We start from the raw sequence: 19,029 nt of genomic DNA on the forward strand, positions 1-19,029 counted from the left end.
TGGCGATACTCAGGGGAGCGGATCCTAGTGACACGACACTCATGGGCAGCCGCGTGTAACAAAGGTTCCCTGCGTGTAAAAGAGGAGATTCAAGTTCAGGTTCATGGTTTAAGAAAACTTCTTTAAAAATACTTTGGTTAAAAAACCTTTGCCCATCCTTCAAACTTTGCCTATTGTTAAAATGCCTAAAATAACATTGGGTTACTGGAATTTCGCAATAAGAGGTTGAACGTTGAAGTTTTGTTAAAATTCAGGGGAATACAAATTACCAATTGAAACTTTGGTTAAAGACCAAAAACTGAAGAAAAAATATTAGGTCAAATCAAGATTAATAGTCATTCAACCATCAATCGATCACCATAGTCGTGCGGAAGGCAAGGACTAATAAGCACTACGAGTATGTACCGAGATTGCAGAAAGTAAAGGTGCCCACGAAAGGAGCTTGAAAAGGTTCAGTTAGACAATGACATATCTTTATTCACATCTATCCTCAATGGTTTAATGCGTAATTGAAATTTCATTGGCATACAATTTTAGTAGATGTTGTACATAATTCCTCCATACCTATTCAAAAACATTTACAGCATTGAAATAATGAGAATAATATATTTGTAAATATTGAACATAAATGCTTCCATTTGCAAAAGTCGTTTCATGTTAAAAAAATGGATAATAATACATTTGTGAACACTTTTGTGATTAATTATTTCTTTATTCGTAAGATTATTTTAGATTGGTTTGAAAACGATAAAGTCAAATAAACAAAATAGAAATATTATAAATTTGTTTCTATTAGTTTTTTTTTTTAAATAGGACTAGTTTAAAGGGTCCTAACTTAGTTTGTAACTAAGTTAGGATAGGTTTGTTTTTATAGGATATAAAAATTTGAATCACTATATTATTTCAACTATTTTGTTTTCAATTATTTTCCATTGATTTGAATCGAAGAAAAAGATAAAAGAAATATGTAAAAAAAAAAAGAGTTGTGTTGTGGTTTGAGTGAGTTAGGATAGATTTGTTTTTTCTATTGATTTGATAAATTGAATTATAATATATTTTCATCATTTTTAATTGATTTAGATGAAAAAAAGAAAATAAACGAAATATTTTATTTTTAAATATCTGAAAAGGGTCTAATAGGTCATGACAGTTGTTAATAATAATAATAATGATGATGAAGAAATAAATAAATATTACTAATGATATTAATAAATAATAGAGTCCATGGGGCTTTGGATTAATGGTGAATGGGTGCATTGTTAAGGCACTCCTTCCAATAGGTTGCTGGTTCAAATCCCCCATGGGTGCTTACCTACAAAAAAAAAAAAGATATTAATAAATAATAATATTAAATATTAAACAATTTAATATTATTAAACACTAACATCACTAAATTTTAATAAACAATAGTATTATTAAATATTAATAGTTAATAATAAAATTCCGCATGGGGTAGCTCAAGTAGCAATGGCCGTGGAAATGAAGTCTCACCGAACCAGAGTTCTTGGGCTCGATTCTTGTGCTACTCTCCCCGAAAATGGGGTGAATAACGGACATGTAAAAACTTGAAAATGAGAGGATCCTACCAAGCTTACAAAAAAAAATTAATAATAAAAATTAATAATATTATAAATAAATAATAATAATTTATTAATTATAATATTAATAATTTTAAAGAACATTTAATAACATAAATTTTTATAAGCTAATTATAAATAATTTATAATTCAAAATATTTGATAACACTAAACATTAGTTTAACCATATTTACATTAATATATTAATGTTACTATTAGTATTAATGTTAATTATATATATATATATATATATATATATATATATGTATGATGGTATCCTTGCCACGAACAGAATTATAGAGGATATTTATGCTAGCTTTGAACATGGGGAACGAAGTAGGAAAACAACCAGGGTTTCGAACTGTCACAGAGGCAGTCCTCCATGAAAGGACGCACAGGAGGGAGCTCCACTCCCTCCTACAAGCAGGTTGTGGCTAGCAGGGGAAAAAAAACCAATGGAAAATGACAAAGAGCCTTCAGAAGGAAAGGACAGAAGCAATGAAGAAGAGCAGGAGGGAACTAAGTCAAGGGAGCACAATGTTGCATTGGAAAATGAGGAAGAAATCAAGGAACAAAGCACTAAAGACAAAGCACACATGGGACCATGCAAACCCAAGGTGGCGGTAACTCCAAGAGTCATTTTAAATGATCCAACGTTGCAGGCGCACAGGGATCATATGAAAACATATGCAATCATTTGTAAATTCATGGGATTGTGGCCCACTGAAAAAGCATTACAAACGTGGATTAAATACCATTGGAAACCAAAAGGCAACATTGACCTACATCTTGGGTCCAAGGGATTTTTCACTGTAGTATTTGCAAATATTGAAGATAAGGACAGAATATTTGAAGGAGGGCCATACTTTTATGCTACAACAGGCCTCTATATGTGACCTTGGATTATGAACTTTGTTCCGGAACGCGAAACTTTTACTTCAGTACCAGTCTGGGTAAGGCTCTATTCTTTACCTCTTGATTACTGGCAAACAGAATCTCTATCAGCCATAGGAAATAAGTTAGGGTGTTTTGTCAAAGTTTCTGAGGCTACTAGAAGGGGAAAGTATACTTCCTTCGCAAGAATATGTGTGGAGATGGATCTCTCTGGAGCTTTACCGGATGAGGTTATTCTGGAAGTTTTTGATGAGGAATGGATACAAACGGTAGATTATGAACATATTCCTTTCAGATGTTGCAAATGTCATGAGAATGGACATTTGTTCAGAGACTACCCTCTCAGTAAACAAAAATAAAGCTGATATAATGAAGGATCCAGAAAGCTTCTTCAAGGTGGAACACAAAGGAAAAGGGGGGAAAAAGAGGACTAAGAACACGCAAAGCTATAGGGCAGAAAGTTAACCAGAACATGTTCCAAGTCCTCGAAGTAGACGAAGGCCAATAGATACTACTAAGGCAAAGGAAGGAAGCCTAGTGGAGGAGGAGAAAGAAGAAGAAAGTGAACAAATACAAGAAAATGACAAACAAAAATAATTGATGCTAAGTACTGCAGAACAGGCAATGGATCTTGAAATGACCCAAAGTGAGATGGATATGGAGGACCATGAACTCCAGGAAATTCTTGAGAAAGAGAACCTAGATTTAGAAGGTTTCTTGAATCAAGGAACTAAAGAAGGGTTAGACTCATTACCTACAGAGGAGTTTAATAGGGTTCAACAGCTATTTTTATGGAATACCAAAACTACAAGGTTGGATAGACTAAAACACAAAGATAGACAAGGCAACGAAGGAGTGAAAACGATGAAAAATACAGCAAGACTAGCACCCAAAATCCCAGGAAAGAAGAGGGGAAAAAAAAAGCAAAACGAGCTGTTGATGGAATGCAGGAAGCTAATGATAGATTCAGGTAAGATGAAAGACCTATCCAGTTACTCCTTTACTAATCTTTAATTATGAATTTCACTTCTTGGAATATCAGGGGTCTAGGTAGTAAAAGGAAACAAAGGTTACTGAGTAATAGAATGAAACAAGCATCTCCGGATGTGATTTTCATTCAGGAAACTAAGTGTTCCATTCAGAAGATAAGAGATATACACAGTAAATGGCTCAATAGATTTGAGTTTCTGGAAGTCAAAGTAGAGAATATAGCAGGAGGTATTCTCACTCTTTGGAATCCACAAAAAATCGACTTAATAGATGCAGAGGCATCTAGGGATTACTTATCTGTAGTAATTCAACCAGTAGGAGAAAAGGAAACCTACCTGGTCACAAATGTCTATGGCCCACAAAGAATGGATGACAAACTTAGGCTTCTAGACTCTTTGGAGACTCTTAGAAATAGACATGCAGGAATACCCTGGATCTTAGGGGGTGATTTCAACATGATTAAATCACTCACGGAGAAAAAGGGGGAACCAGAGTTCTTGGCAAAGACTCTTTGGCTTTTCAAACCTTTACTGATAAGATGAAGCTGGTGGATATTGAAATGAATAATGGAATCTTCACCTGGAACAATAAAAGAGGAGGAGAGTCTCAAGTAGGTTCAAAATTAGACAGATTCATAATCTCAAAGGATCTTGTGCTCAATGACAAGGAAATGGTAGCAAGAGTGCTACCCTTTGGAGGTTCAGATCACTGGCCGGTACAACTGGAGGTTTAGGGCATTGGCAACCCCAGGAACAAACCTTTTAGATTTGAGAATATATGGCTTTCCCACCCAGATTTCATCAGTAACATAACCAAATGGTGGGCAGAGGATTTAAACATTTAAGGAACCAAAATGTTCCTCATACATAAAAGTTTAAAACACATCAAGCTCCGGCTTAAATATTGGAACAAGAATGAATTTGGTAATATCTTTGAAGAGAAAAAAATGATTGAAGGCAGACTGCAGGAACTTAACCAAACCCTTATCAAAGAGGGCCATGACAAAGTCTGAAGTGATCAAGCCACCAAATATCAGCAACAATGGGAGAATATATGCAAACAAGAGGAAATATTTTGGAGACAAAAATCTAGAGTCCAATGGCTAAAAGAAGGTGAGAGGAATACCATATTTTTTCACAAATCCACCATGGCAAACAGAGCACATAATAGAATTTCTTTGATTAAGGATAAAAGAGGAAATAATCTCAAATCTCATGAAGAAATAGAAGCAGTTCTAGTCCAGTACTTTAGAAACATAGCACAGGAAACCTGTTATGAAAGAGATCACTACATCTGGGACTTCACTAAGCACATACCCAGGTTAGTTTCCAAAGAAGATAATGTTAACCTTTATAGGCCTGTGACCGAAGAGGAGGTAAGTGGGGTTCTCAAAGAAATGCAGAATGGTAAGGCGCCAGGCCCGGATGGTTTCAATGTTGATTTCTTCAAAGCTTGCTGGAATATTGTCAAACAGGACATTCTGCAGGTTGTGGAAGATTCCAGGAGGCACAAAACCATTTTGAAAGCTCTGAACTCCTCTTTTATAGCCCTGATCCCTAAACAGGAGCTGGCTCAAACCCCTGATAGATTCAGACCTATAGCTTTATGCAATGTGATTTACAAGATAATATCAAAGGTGGTTGCAAACAGACTCAAACCCCTCTTGCCTTCACTAGTTTCGGGGGAACAATCTAGATATGTGGAAGGAAGGAAAATTCTTAATAACATCATCCAAGCTCATGAAGTGGTGCACTCTCTTACTAGTAAGAGAAAAGCTGGAATGATCATGCAACTGGACATAGCCAAAGCTTATGATAAACTGAATTGGAACTATATCAGGAAAGTTCTTATTGCTTTCGGGTTTGATCACAATTGGGTAAGATGGATCCTGGCTTTGATTACTTCTTCTAGTTTTTCAATTCTAGTCAATGGTTCTCCTTTAGAAACTTTTACCCCTTCCAGGGGCCTTGGGTAGGTGACCCTCTATCTCCCTTTCTCTTTGTCCTCATGATGGAAGGACTGGGCAAGGCTATCAAGCATGCAAAAGTAGTTGGTAACATTAGGGGGATACAACTCTCTCACAATGGACAAGCCTTAATTCATCAACAATTTGTGGATGAAACCATGTTGCATGGAATACCCACAGTCAAATAAGCTCTTGCTTACAAACAAATCCTCAATGACTTTGCCATGGCCTCTGGTTTGGAAGTCAATCTTTCCAAATCTAAGATTTTTTTCTTTAATACTAACATTGCTATTCAGAGGAACATATCTAGAATTCTAGGCTTCCAAAGAGACTCTCTTCCCTCGAAATACCTAGGGGTTCCATTAACTGCAAAACCGTTACACAAGAGTATTTGGGAGCCGATGATTAGTAAGCTGCAAGACAAAACTAGGAAATGGACAATCAGATCATTAAACTTGGCTGGCAGGCTGGTCCTCACAAAGGTTGTGCTTCAATCAATCCCAATCTTTATGCTTTCAGCTATCCCTACCCCTAAAGGAATTCTGCATCAAATGAGAAACATTCAAAGAGACTTTCTTTGGGGCAAGGGGGAAGAAAAGAAAAATGGGCCTTAGTTGCATGGGATAAAATGTGCAAACCCAAGAACCACGGGGGTCTTGGATTGGATGATCCTGAGATTCTTTGTAAGGTTCTAGGGGCAAAACTTTGGTGGCGATGGATAAAGGAACCAGAAGCACAATAGGCCATCACTTGGAAAGAAAAATATGTAATGTCTTGGATAGAGAATGACCGCATAAGGATGGATGGTAATATAAGAGGTTCACATATTTGGAACAAAGCGTGGGATAACAGAAGCTTAATTCAAGACCATAGCTTCTGGGAAATTAGAGAGGGAGACTTAGCCTTATTCTGGGTGGATAGATGGCAACAAGAACCTATTCTGTTGCAAGAGGACTTTGAGAACCTCAAAGCAGAGACAGACACCAAGGAGCTCACTTAGGTAAAGGATTTTTGGGATCAAACTCATAGTTCAAGGAAATGGATAGAATGGAGTAAACTTGATCTCCGAAATGATAGTCCTCTACAAACTAAGGCAGAAAGACTAATGAAAATGTTAGAGCAAAGGAAAATTCTAGTTTCTAGGGGGCATGACCAGCTGAGATGGGGCAACAACAATGAGGGGAACTTTAATCTCAAAGAAGCTAAACTCATACTCCTTGAACTTGATTCCCATGCTCTTGACAGGATTTGGCAAAACTTTTGGAAGTATCATGGTTGGATGAAAATTAAACTTTTTCTGTGGCTGGTTCTACAAAGGAAAATCCTAACCTGGGATAATATCAGGAAAAGGGGTTTCCTAGGGCCTTCTAGATGCCAACTCTGTGAGGCTTAAGAGGAGACCATGGAACACCTTCTCAACAATTGCATTTTCACCTCCAGATTATGGGATTCTTTTGCAACTATCTTCCAACAATCTGACAGAGATATTGGAAGTCTTTTCAATACTATCACCAAATGGAGAAAGAACTTTTCGGATAATGAAGTTCTTGGTTTAGCATGGGCTCTTACACCAAGCTTCATTCTTTGGAATGTTTGGAAAGAAAGGAACAATAGAATCTTCAAGAATGTTAAGAAATCTTCCCAGTATATTTATGATCTGATCCTAAAACAGATTAAGGAAACGTTTAGCACTACCATTCGAAATCTTCCCTCGAATCCCCCTTCTGCTATAGACTGGAGGATTCTCTGTAGACTAGAGTTGCAGAGTCTCATTCCTTAGGGCTTATTCAGGAAAGTTTCTATTGTAGATCCTGAACTAGACTCTTGGCATCCTCCCCTTAATGGCTTTCTAAATTTCAACATTGATGGGGCTTCCAAAGGTAATCCGGGCAAGGCAGGCCATGGAGGAGTGTTAAGGGATGACAGGGGAGATATTCTGTTTATCTTCCATGGCCACCTGGGAAAGGCTACCAACAATATGGTAGAGTTAATGGCCATGGAATACTGTCTTGAGTTTCTGGTTCAGGAAAATCACCAAAATACGATCATTGAAGCTGACTCTAAGCTGGACATTAACTCAGTGAAAAGAATAAGCTGGGGAACAAAACCGAAAAAAGCATCTACAAACTGGAGGCTAATTCAAGTCTTCCAACGGATTCAAAGTCATCTTCAGAGACTGAGAACAGTCAGTTTTGCACATGTGCAAAGAAAGGCCAATAAACTAGCAGATTTGCTAGCCAATCAAGGAGTGATCTACATGGATAATAGGGCAGTGAGGAATTGGTAAAAGTTCCCTACAAACAGACTAAAGACAGAGTGTCAAAACCAAGAAAATGAAGACTATACAGTGTTCCTTAAGAGAGCCATGGAGGCGGGTACAGTTAACCAGCAGGTGTTTGTACAGAGGCATGCTCACAATGGAGTCTTTTGAAAGCGGTCTAGAGAGGTTAACCGACGATTCTTAGATTAATTGGTTCAATAAAGAATCTAGTTGTACTGATGAGAACGAAAGGGCTTTAGGGGTTGTAGGAAGGCAGGAGCCGTATGCTTCACGCATCGGGTCAAGGAAGGTTGACGATGCGGAAAATCGGGAGAAGATGATACCTGAAGACCGCAAAACTAGAGATTTCCATTTTTTCCCTTCTCACCGCGACCTGAGTGGTTTTCAGGTGATCAGGGCCAACACAAGCGGGAAGCAGTTTTCTCCCTTTCGGGAGCGATCCCACTCGGTGAGCTCCACGTGGCGGTGGGGTCGGGAGGAAAACCACCCTTATTGCATGCTAACTTCCATGAAGGTTGGTGGTTGCGATATTTATCTCCACCGTCGAATCTCACAAAGCGATTCAACGAATCAGATCGCTCGTGCAGGTTGGCGGATCCTGGCGATAAATGGTGAGCAGCTTATCACGGCAATTTGGGTCTATAGCCATTAGATTAATTGAAAAGGTTCAATGGTCAAGATTAAAGAAGAAGGCTAGGTTTGGCAATAAAAGAGCTTCTCGGGGGAAAAATGGCTTACCGTGTGGTCAATTGTACCAATGTTTAAGAAATGGGGTGGAATTATTGCCTTTATAGGCAAACAACCATATGTTCTTTTCAGGTCCGAGTCCATTTGTACACCAACCTTGAGAGTTTTGATGTATTCTATGTACTTTATTTTTTGATTAATGAATTGGAAGGTCCAGCTCTTGCATTAGCAATATATATATATATATATATATATATATATATATATATATATATATATATATATAGATATATATATCTATAAGTGCCTTAGGTTTATAAATTTATTATCCTTTACATTTATTAGTACATTAGGTTTATAATATCAATCCATTGGGCTTATTAATCTAAGGGTTCACATTCCTATAATATAGCATTATTGATAGGTTTATAAAATTAGTTGGGAGGTTTCATATAAATCCCTTGGGTTTATAATCAATTATCTTCAACCATGGTCTAATGTCACATTGCGATCATGATTGTATCAACATGGAAATCAACCATTGTCAACGATGGTAAACCATGTTTATTTTAGGGTTTATAATATTTAACTTAGGTTTATATACCTTGGGCTTATAGCATTACACCCTTGGGTTTAATATTATTCCCTTGGGTTTATAATCTCTTGGGCTTTTAGTATTGTGGAAAAATAAAATTCAATATGAAAATCATCCATGGTCTACCATGGTCAATCATAGTCAACCATGGTCAAGAATCATGGTCACATTGTGATGAAGATTGTCTCTTGGTCCAACATCAAATTATGACAACCATGGCTAACCATGGTCATCCATGGTCTAATCTTGCATTGTGACAAAGATTGTCTCACTATGAAAATCAACCATGGTCAACCATGTTTGAACGTCGCTTTGTGACAAATATTTTTTCAATATGAAAATCAATCATGTTCAACCATGGTCGAATGTTGCATTGTGACAAAGTTTATGTCAATATGAAAATCAACCATGGTCGATGATGGTCAACCAAGCTTATTTTAGGATTTATACTATTTATCTTAGGGTTTATAGTATTAAACCTTGGGTTTAATATTATTCCTTTGGGTTTATAATTCCTTGCACTTTTAGTATTAATATCTTGGGTTTAGTAATCTAAGGGGTTCATATTCCTAGGGTATAATATTATTCATAGAGTTTTTAATATTAATCCTAGGGTTTATAATCATGGTAAACCATGGTCCAATGTCACATTGTGATTAATATTTTCTCAATATGAGAATCAACCATCATCAACCATGGTCAACCATGGTCATCCATGGCCCAACATCACATTGTGACAAAGATTGTCTCAATATGAAAATCAATCATGGTCCAACGTTGCAATGTGACAAAGATTGTCTCAATATGAAAATCTACCATGGTTAGCCATTGTCTAACATCGCATTGTGACAAAGGTTGTGTCAATATGAAAACCAATCATGATCAATAATAGTCCAATGTCACATTGTGACAGAGATTATGTCAATATGAAAATCAACCATGGTCAATCATAGTCAACCATGTTAATTTTAGGGTTTATAATATTTATATTAGGGTTTATATAACTTGTGTTTATAATATTTATCTTAGGGTTTATATACCTTGGGTTTATAATATTAATCCCTTGGGTTTAATATTATTTCCTTGGATTTATAATAACTTGGGGGATTAGAATTAATCCCTTGGGTTTATAATATCAATCTATTGGGTTTATCAATCTAAGAGTTCATATTCCTAGGATATAATATTATTCATCAGATTTATAATATTAATCCTAGGGTATAATATAAACCCCTTGGGTTTATAATCATGGTCAACCATGCACAACCATGGTCCAATGTCACATTATGACAAAGATTGTCTCAATACAAAAATCAAACATGGTTAAATGTGACATTGTGACAAAGATTGTCTCAATATGGAAATCAACCATGGTAAAACATGGTCAACCATATTTATTTTAGAGTTTATAATATTTATCTTAGGGTTTATATACCTGGGGCTTATAATATTAATCCCTTAGGTTTATACCTTTGGTTTAATATTACTCCCTTGGGTTTATAATCCCTTGGAATTTTAGTATTAATCCCTTCAGTGTAATATTCCCTAGGGTTTATAATATTAATTCGTTGGGCTTATTAATCTAAAAGTTCATTTTCTTGCAGTGTAATATTATTCATAAAGTTTGTAATATAATTCCCTTGGGTTTATAATTATGGCCTACCATGGTCAATCATGGTCCAACATCACATTGTGACAAAGATTTCCTCAATAAGAAAATCAGCCATTGTCCAACATCGCAATGTGACAAATATTGTTTCGATATGAAAATAAATCATGCTCAACCATGATCAAGCACCTTCCAACGTCACTTTGTGAGAAATATTGTCTTAGTATGAAAATGAACCATGGTCAACCATGTTTATTTTAGGGTTTATAGTATTTATCTTAGGGTTCATATGTCTTGTGTTTATAATATTAATCCCTTAGGTTTAACACTATTCTCTTGGGTTTAATATAAATCCCTCGGGTTTATAATCATTGTCATCTATGGTCAATGATATTTTGATGTCACAATGTTCCAAATATTGTCTCAATATGAAAAGAGTTAGACTCACTTTTGACGAGACAAGGTCCATACAAAGAGCTGGAGTTTTACTAGTGTGTCACCAATGTTGTAGCGACTACAACCACCCTCCAAAATTTTGGCTCGCATGCAAATTTCGAAGCCTTTCATGGATCTTTTGATCGATCATTCCTTGGTCACTTATTGGTAAGCTGATGATCTCAAGCCCCCTACGCGATCTTAAGATTTGTTCACATTCTCATCTTTATGTAGTCTGTGTCATGTTTGGGCATTGGGATTATTGTTTTTCATGCAAAGGGAATGTTGTTCTTCTTCAAGGGAAAATCTTGTGCATATGGGTTGTTCTCATTACATAGACATGTTTCACACTCACTTCACACACTCTTGTCATGAAGGTTGTTGCATCAAGAAAAGTTTGTTTTATATATTATGGATGGTCTATGTTGTATCACTAAGTGTTCATGTGTGATCATAGTCAAGTTTTGTCACTGTTTACATCAATTTCACTAATCTCACACTTAGCTAGTTTCTCGAGCAACCTACCCATCATCCCGCTTTCCAAAACTACATACTTTGCTTCTACAACCCTCAAGATTTTTCCCTTGCTTGCTAGAATTGTGCAATGCACAGGGACCCAGCCTCCCTTCACATCCAAATATAAGTAGTTGTTTCCTCCAGTGTTTTTCCCCCAGACAGAACCCACTATCATCCAAAAATGCGCAGTATTTTCCCTCTGCTTCCTAGGTTGCACTGCCCTCTGAAACTATGTAGAGGTGTCCTCCCAGGATCCCATCCTATAGTAGTGTCTTGCATCTCAAAACTGTGCCGCATTGTCCAAGTTTTCCAACCTGTCTTGCATTCAGAAACTGCACAGATGGACCTCCCAGGGCCTCATCCCGGAAACGATCACTGCCAGCTAAAACTGCATAGATCTATTTCTCAGTGACTACAAGAAAATATGACACGTTAGATCAATCTCAAGGAGTTGAGGATAAGGACCAAGAAATCAAGTTATGATAAAAGATCGAGACCTCATGCAAACTCCATTGGACGCATAATCATCTCAAGGATAAGTATGGTAAGTAAAGTATCTATTTTGAAGTGCATATCTTAGTGTAGCTTGAAGGACTACTATTGTCATATCATTTTTCCTTCAATAACATGCATGTTTGAAAGAACTAAAAGTCATTCCATGTGTTTTCGCTACGTGTCTTTCTTCCTTTTCACTTGTTGAACCAACTATCGTCTTTGGCATGTTGATTTCTATGTAATGCTTGCAATTCAGTTCTGGTGATTTCAAAGGTTTATCTTTGTGTGTTTGGGTTGTATTAGCTATGTGAACACCCATCACACTCACACACAAAGTAGTAAGCATTGTCACGCAAGTGTCATCACGGTCATCCGAAGGTCTATCCCAAGTGTCGTACTTGTCACTTTCACCATTTGACAGTCCCATAGAGGGTCATGCTTTGCTATGTTGTCTAGTGGTTAGTGTCATCATGTTTCCATGTATGTGAAGTTTCTGATTACAATGTTGAGTCCAACGGATAACCCTCTTTCAACCAAACCCTAACTAAGCTGCAATGCGTAGTCTCAACTCTCAGTGACCCTTCTTTGCTGCCCATAATTGCACAAAGCTTGTGGTTTTCCTTTAGGGCTACCTACATTAAACAATCCTAGAAGTGAGCATGATGACTGTCTCCCAGAACTGCGTATAGGTTGTCCCCAAGCCCGATCTAATCTGTGATTCCCACAAGATCACTCGTCAAGCATCCCTTTGGTCTACCTAAAACCTAAACTACACTATGACCCGAGGCTGCACTGATCCCCAAAGGTGCGCAGAAGTTTCCCAGCTACCTTCCATGTACGGTCTACAAAAATTGTGCAGTCATGTGAGTCGAGACCCTACTACCTGTCACTACATCATTCCAAGGAATTGCGCAAATTTGACTAATAGGCCCCTTATTGTTTTTGCATGTTCTCCCTCTGATCATTTTGCATATATGACTAGTAGGTTCCCTGCTGGTTTGCCCTACTATCCCTAAAAATTGCTCAGATATTCATAGTACACCTACTGCTACCCTTCTTTGCATTGTTTCCAGAAACTACACAACAACTTCCTATCCTCCACTGTCTCCCAGAAATGCAGTTATGACCAGCAACTCCCCACAGCCTGACATGCCCTTCTCTAGAAATTGCACACAATTTCCTGCCAATGTCACTTGTTGTTCAACTCTGTGTATCTCAGAGAATCTACATAGATTCTAAGCTAGACCTGGAGTGACCTGTGGAGTCCTCACCTTGATAAATGTGCAAAACTATCTAGCAGTTCACCTGGACACCTTGCCTTGTCTTCCTCCCGAGAATTGTGTAGTTCTGTCCAACTGGGTTCCACCTTACAACTGCCATTGTTGTCTCAGATTACACAAATATGCCTCCTAGTGACATCTGCGTATTTTTTCTCGGCAGTCCTTCGCAGCCTCTCATCCCAGCCTGAGCTATTCTCTACGTAGTTTTAGTGTCTTTTCCTCCCTCCTGATCACCTTGACCCGAAACACGAGAACAATGTATCATGATAGGTTAGGAGGTTTTGGATTTGATGTTGTCCCATCATGAGTGAATTACATGAAGAGGTACATTGATAGATCATGGTGTGACAATGAATGGGATGGAGAAGGAACACATGCTATAAGACTTACTCGCAGTTGAACATACATGTGAAGCATATCAAATAGAAAGCGAAAGAAACACATGCATGGAACCATCTTGCAGAGACCAAGACCATTGAATACCCACAAAACCAAGCTATGTGGATATGAAGACAAAGTACATTCAAGGAAACATCCATTAATTAACAACACACAAACTTGACATGAACAACACAGTCAACCAGTAAATGTCAATAGTGTCATGTCAAGTTGTGTTATGGGTTGTCTCGGCCACCTCACTACTATGAACCATAAATGTTGTAATCAAATGTAATGTAAAGTGAAATTCCAAGTTTCATTAGTGAAATGAAAATAATGATATGTAATGTAAAGAGTTATATGTAACAAAGTTGAAGAATCATGAGGGTAATGCAAGAGTCACATAGGAGAATGTCAAGGGTCACCCAATCCTTTGATATATATAGAACCTCATAACTCATAGAACGGGCTTTTTGGGAGCCATGCTTTTGTCAGACATTGCTTAGAGAGGGCTTGGAGAGTATTGTGACGAGCCTTGGCTTCTCCATAGTGAAGGGAAAGTACATCTCTTTAGACGAGCAGGAAGTGTTGATTGTAACATTCTACTATTGGGGCTAGTGGATATCAAGGTTTTATGTATCGATAGAACTTTCACTTTATATAATATAACAGAGTTAGCATGTCTTCATGCATATGTTGGTATTGTAGTTAGACTAGTCTAGTTACTTTAGCAATGTATGTTGTTTAACTTACGCATTTGTGTATGAATTATTTCATATATGATTGTATGAATCTTGTTGAGGTCATGTTGTTGGTTTAACCCATCACTTTGGATTTTCAACTATTCTTCTTTCCATCTTGTGATGTCATTCAACTCATGTGTTCCTTTAAGGCTACATACTATTATAGTATTTTAAGGGATACACTTATTTCCCCCTTTGTATGTCCTAATTTCCCCGTGTATCTCTCTTGAATCACTTCAAGGTCACACACTTGCTTTTGAAATGGATATCTTTCTTATCTCTACCTGCTATTGCAGTCAAGGCATAGCTTTACTACCCACTGCTCGGACTCCTAATCTAAACGGTCTAAGGTCTACATGGGAATTATTACCGGGGAGATTCGCTGACATGTTGGAAGGTCCAACAATGTCAGCATTTATGGTGCTAGAAGGATGGCCAGATGACAAACTGAGTCCTCAAAGTCTATTTTGAATCTTTGCACATCTATCATGACTTATGTTACAGTTTATCCTCCAAGATGTATGTGTTATGGAAATCGGTTTGAAATCCTGGAGGAGCTTTGGAATTACTTGTCACATAACACATATGAGGGTAAAGGTGGAACAACCTGGATGGTACACAAAGCTCTCCTAGTAGTCCTCTATCAAATGTATCAAATCCATGAGGATTACATGATCTGCATGTTATTCGCATTCATGCTTCGAGGAAACCCACTGAAAGGGTGTGTTACACTACCAAATAAATCCATTAGCTATCTTAATTAGTTCATTGGAGAGGTAGATGATGCTTTCCATCATTCTGACTGTAAACCACTCAATAAAGAAATTATGAAATTACGAAAAGCACCAAATGAATCCTTTGAGAAATTTCACACATGCTTTCATAATATCACATTTCGATTTCCTAAAGATGAAATTGCTTGGGAATTTCTTGATGGAAGATTTAAGTATCTTCTTCACATATCCAAAAATCCAAAAATATTAGAATCACTTGAACCCCTCCCGGCATACCTCGGTGTTAGAGCTTCCAAATCTAATATGATCAAGGTCATTGCCACAAGTGGTTGTCCATCCTCTTCTCATCAAACAATCTAGCTCCGCGGTATGAGGTGGGAGAAGGTGCACGCCCATTTCTTGAACTGTCACATCATCCCACCCCACGTACTCTTAATACCTACATAGATTTGGCTTGCAAGGCTGTTGTTTGTCACGTGGACTTGTTTCCTTAGACTCCGTCCCCGCGTTTTGTTGATCCTCTAGATTGTCTTGTGTTGTGTTCTCTCATTCTGGACTCCACACTTGTTGTTCACAAGGATCAAGTTGTCAATGGAGTTGGTGTTGTGCAACCAACTTGTGCTATCATTCATTATGAGTGTGTGCTGGAATCTGAAAAAGAACCCGTAGTGAAGGATGACTCCTTTTCATCTACACATCATCCAATCTATCCTCACATCCTTTGTGATTCTGCCACATTTTATTTTCCTTGTGAAAACTCATCGTCACATGTTTCCACTTCCGATCATTCACAGGACACATCAAATGTCAGTCTGTCATTACATTGTGAAGAGTGTAGGAATTTACAAGGTAAGTTCCTTGGATAGAACACCAGAGGACACTGCTCACAAATAGATCATAGATCAATACACCAGTATTCTTAATGTGGTTAAAACCCTCAAAGAAGGAAATAGTCCATGGCCTGAGCTAATGTAGACACTTTAGGAAATTTATTAATAAAAGAAAAGAAAATTGCATAAGCTTCTCTCATGAACGGTTACCCTACAAATGACCCTCCATTCTCTTTAAATAGAGATCATGGACCAATTGGGTGCTAAGCCATGGATCAAGTGTCGGTAATAGTGAGGAGAGACTGAACCATTAGATCATTTCATGTCTAGAACATATCGTGACCGTCAGATTGTAAGTTACAAAAGTACATAGTAAAGAAACACACTTTACCTAACTCTACACTAGACCAAGTTATACTTAACTATTTCCTATGTGTCGGAATATCCTAACATCCCCCCTTAAGAACAACTTGGGATAGGATTGAAGGATGTACAAATATGAAATAATAGGAGAAGGAAGGAAGCATTAGAACCTATCCCTCCTTAGTGACAACTTCTTGAACTCCAACCATAAATTGAAGTTTAATAAACTTCGCCTATGTGAGAGCCTTTGTAAAGATGTCTGCAACTTGATCATTTGATGAACAATATTGCACTTCAAGAACATGGTCATGAATGGGCTTTCAGATGAAGTGCATGTGTAGTTCAATGTGTTTGATGTGTTGATGTTGGACTGGATCTTTGCATAGTTGAATGGCACTTTGATTATCACACCAAAGTGTAGTTGGATGTTGCTGCTGAAAGCCAAACTCTGACAAGATCTGACAAAGCCACAAGGCTTCCTTACTAGCTTCTAGTGGAAGGGTTGCAGGCACAATCACTCACCTCACTTAGGCTAGCACCCCCATGATCCTACTGGGCTGTGGTGGTGGGCCGGAGGAGGGGCTGTGGGTGTAGTCCCCTGTCTCACCTCGACAACACATCGAGCCCATGGGGTCGAGCCGTGAGGGTGGGGTGGAGGGGTTCTGCCTAAACCCTTCGACCCATCCCCGTGGCCCATCGGCCTTGTGGGTGTGCTGGCCCGATTCTGAGGGTGGCGTCCCGATTCTGAGAATCGGGCCGCCACCCCCACGGGCCTGATGAGCCGCGAGGGTGGGACGGGAAGGAGCTACTTTTTTAAATTTTAATTTTTTTAAAAATTATTTTTAAAAGGTTATGTTTTACAATTTTTTTATGATTTATGATTATTTATCGTTTTTAAATTTTGTTTGTTTTTTTTTGCAATTTACTGATTTATATATGTGTATCTTTTTTGCAGTAAAATGGCATCAAATAATATTTATGTGTATATTTCTGGACCAAAAACTGCTAAAATTAAATGTGGATCCTCAAAAAACACTGTTGAATGAACCAAACTTGAGCTAATAACTACAAATATATCAATTGCCTCAAACGATAATAAGACGATTTCATACTGGAAGAAATCAAAAGAAGTGAAGCTTATAGAAAATGTATGGTATTTGAAAGATAGAGAAGGTGAACAAGAGGTGCAGATATATCTATATGTTGATATTGCTAATGATAATGGAATTATGAGGTGCTGGCAAAAGTCATAGACATCTGTTTAATACCAGACACTGAAGTTGTTTATGTACTTACAAAACCACCCAAGTCACATGACAAGATTAAATATCAGTTATCATTATTATTGTATGACACGACAGAGGAATCTACAAAGTTGTGTAAACAAATTATAAATGACATTGCACAAGATACTGTAAGTATTGTTATTTATATTTTTGTTTTGCGTTATTGTAACTATATCATTATATTTTTATAACTTAGTTTTTATTGACATATGATATTTTGTTTGACATAATTTTATTGAAAATATTTAAATTATGTTGGGAGGCATTCATTTCATAGAGCAATATATTATGAATGTTTTCAATAGTTTCTACTCAAGGCCAAAAGAAGATATGACAAAGAAGAAAAAAATAGTAACTCATGATGCTACAAAACTACATCCAAGGGATCAACAAAGAATCTCTATAGCGAATAAATCTAGCAAAGGTAGATAGGTTACTTTTGAAGATGAGGAAGTTGAAACTGACACTAAAGAATATGTTTCCATTATTGAGGATGACATTAGAACTAATGTTAGAAAGGAGAAGAGCCATAAAAGACCAAAAGTAACAATCCCCAGGAATGTCTCTGTTCTAGTTAATGATGAGAATGTTAGGAGCAAGAAAATGAAAGTTGAATATTCTCAAGTAGTCATTGCCAACAGTGAAGATCGTAGTGAAAATTAAAAAAAAAGCAGGCAAATCATTACATTAGGAGCTGATTTAGAGGATGGCATTATTAAAACAAAATAAAATTCCATTCAACACAACTTCACAAAGATAAAATTAATTGAGGGTGGTCGTACATTTCAACTTAATGTGAGACAAATCTATAAGCCATGTTAGTATATTCCGACGCATAGGAAATAGTTAAGTACAACTTGGTCTAGTGTAGAGTTATGTAAAGTGTGTTTCTTTACTATGTACATTTGTAAGTTACAATCCAACGGTCACGATATGTTCTAGACATGGAGTGATCTGATGGTTCATTCTCTCCTCGATATTACTGACACTTGATCCATGGTTTAACACTCGATTGGTCCATGATATCTATTTAAAGAGCATGGAGGGTCATTTGTAGGGTGACCATTCATGAGAGAAGATTATGTAAATTTTCATTCTTTTATTAATAAATTGCCTAAAGTGGTCATGTTAGCTCAGGTCGTGGACTATTTCTCTCTTTGAGGTTTTTAACCACGTTAAGAATATTGGTGTATTGATATGTGATCTATTTGTGAGTGGTGTCCTTTGGTGTTCTATCTGAGGAACTTACCCTGTAAATTCCTACATGTATTAGAGCTATTTGAGGGCCGCATTCGTTGGTGATCCAAATCCGAAGCTGGTACAAGTGCATGTGGCTGTTGTTTCCTAGATCTATTGTTTCTAATTGCTTT

This window comes from Pinus tabuliformis, chromosome 5_1 (assembly GCF_031772625.1).
Source record: "Pinus tabuliformis cultivar Carrire ecotype Pingquan chromosome 5_1, CPIR1, whole genome shotgun sequence".
Taxonomy (NCBI): Eukaryota; Viridiplantae; Streptophyta; class Pinopsida; order Pinales; family Pinaceae; genus Pinus; species Pinus tabuliformis.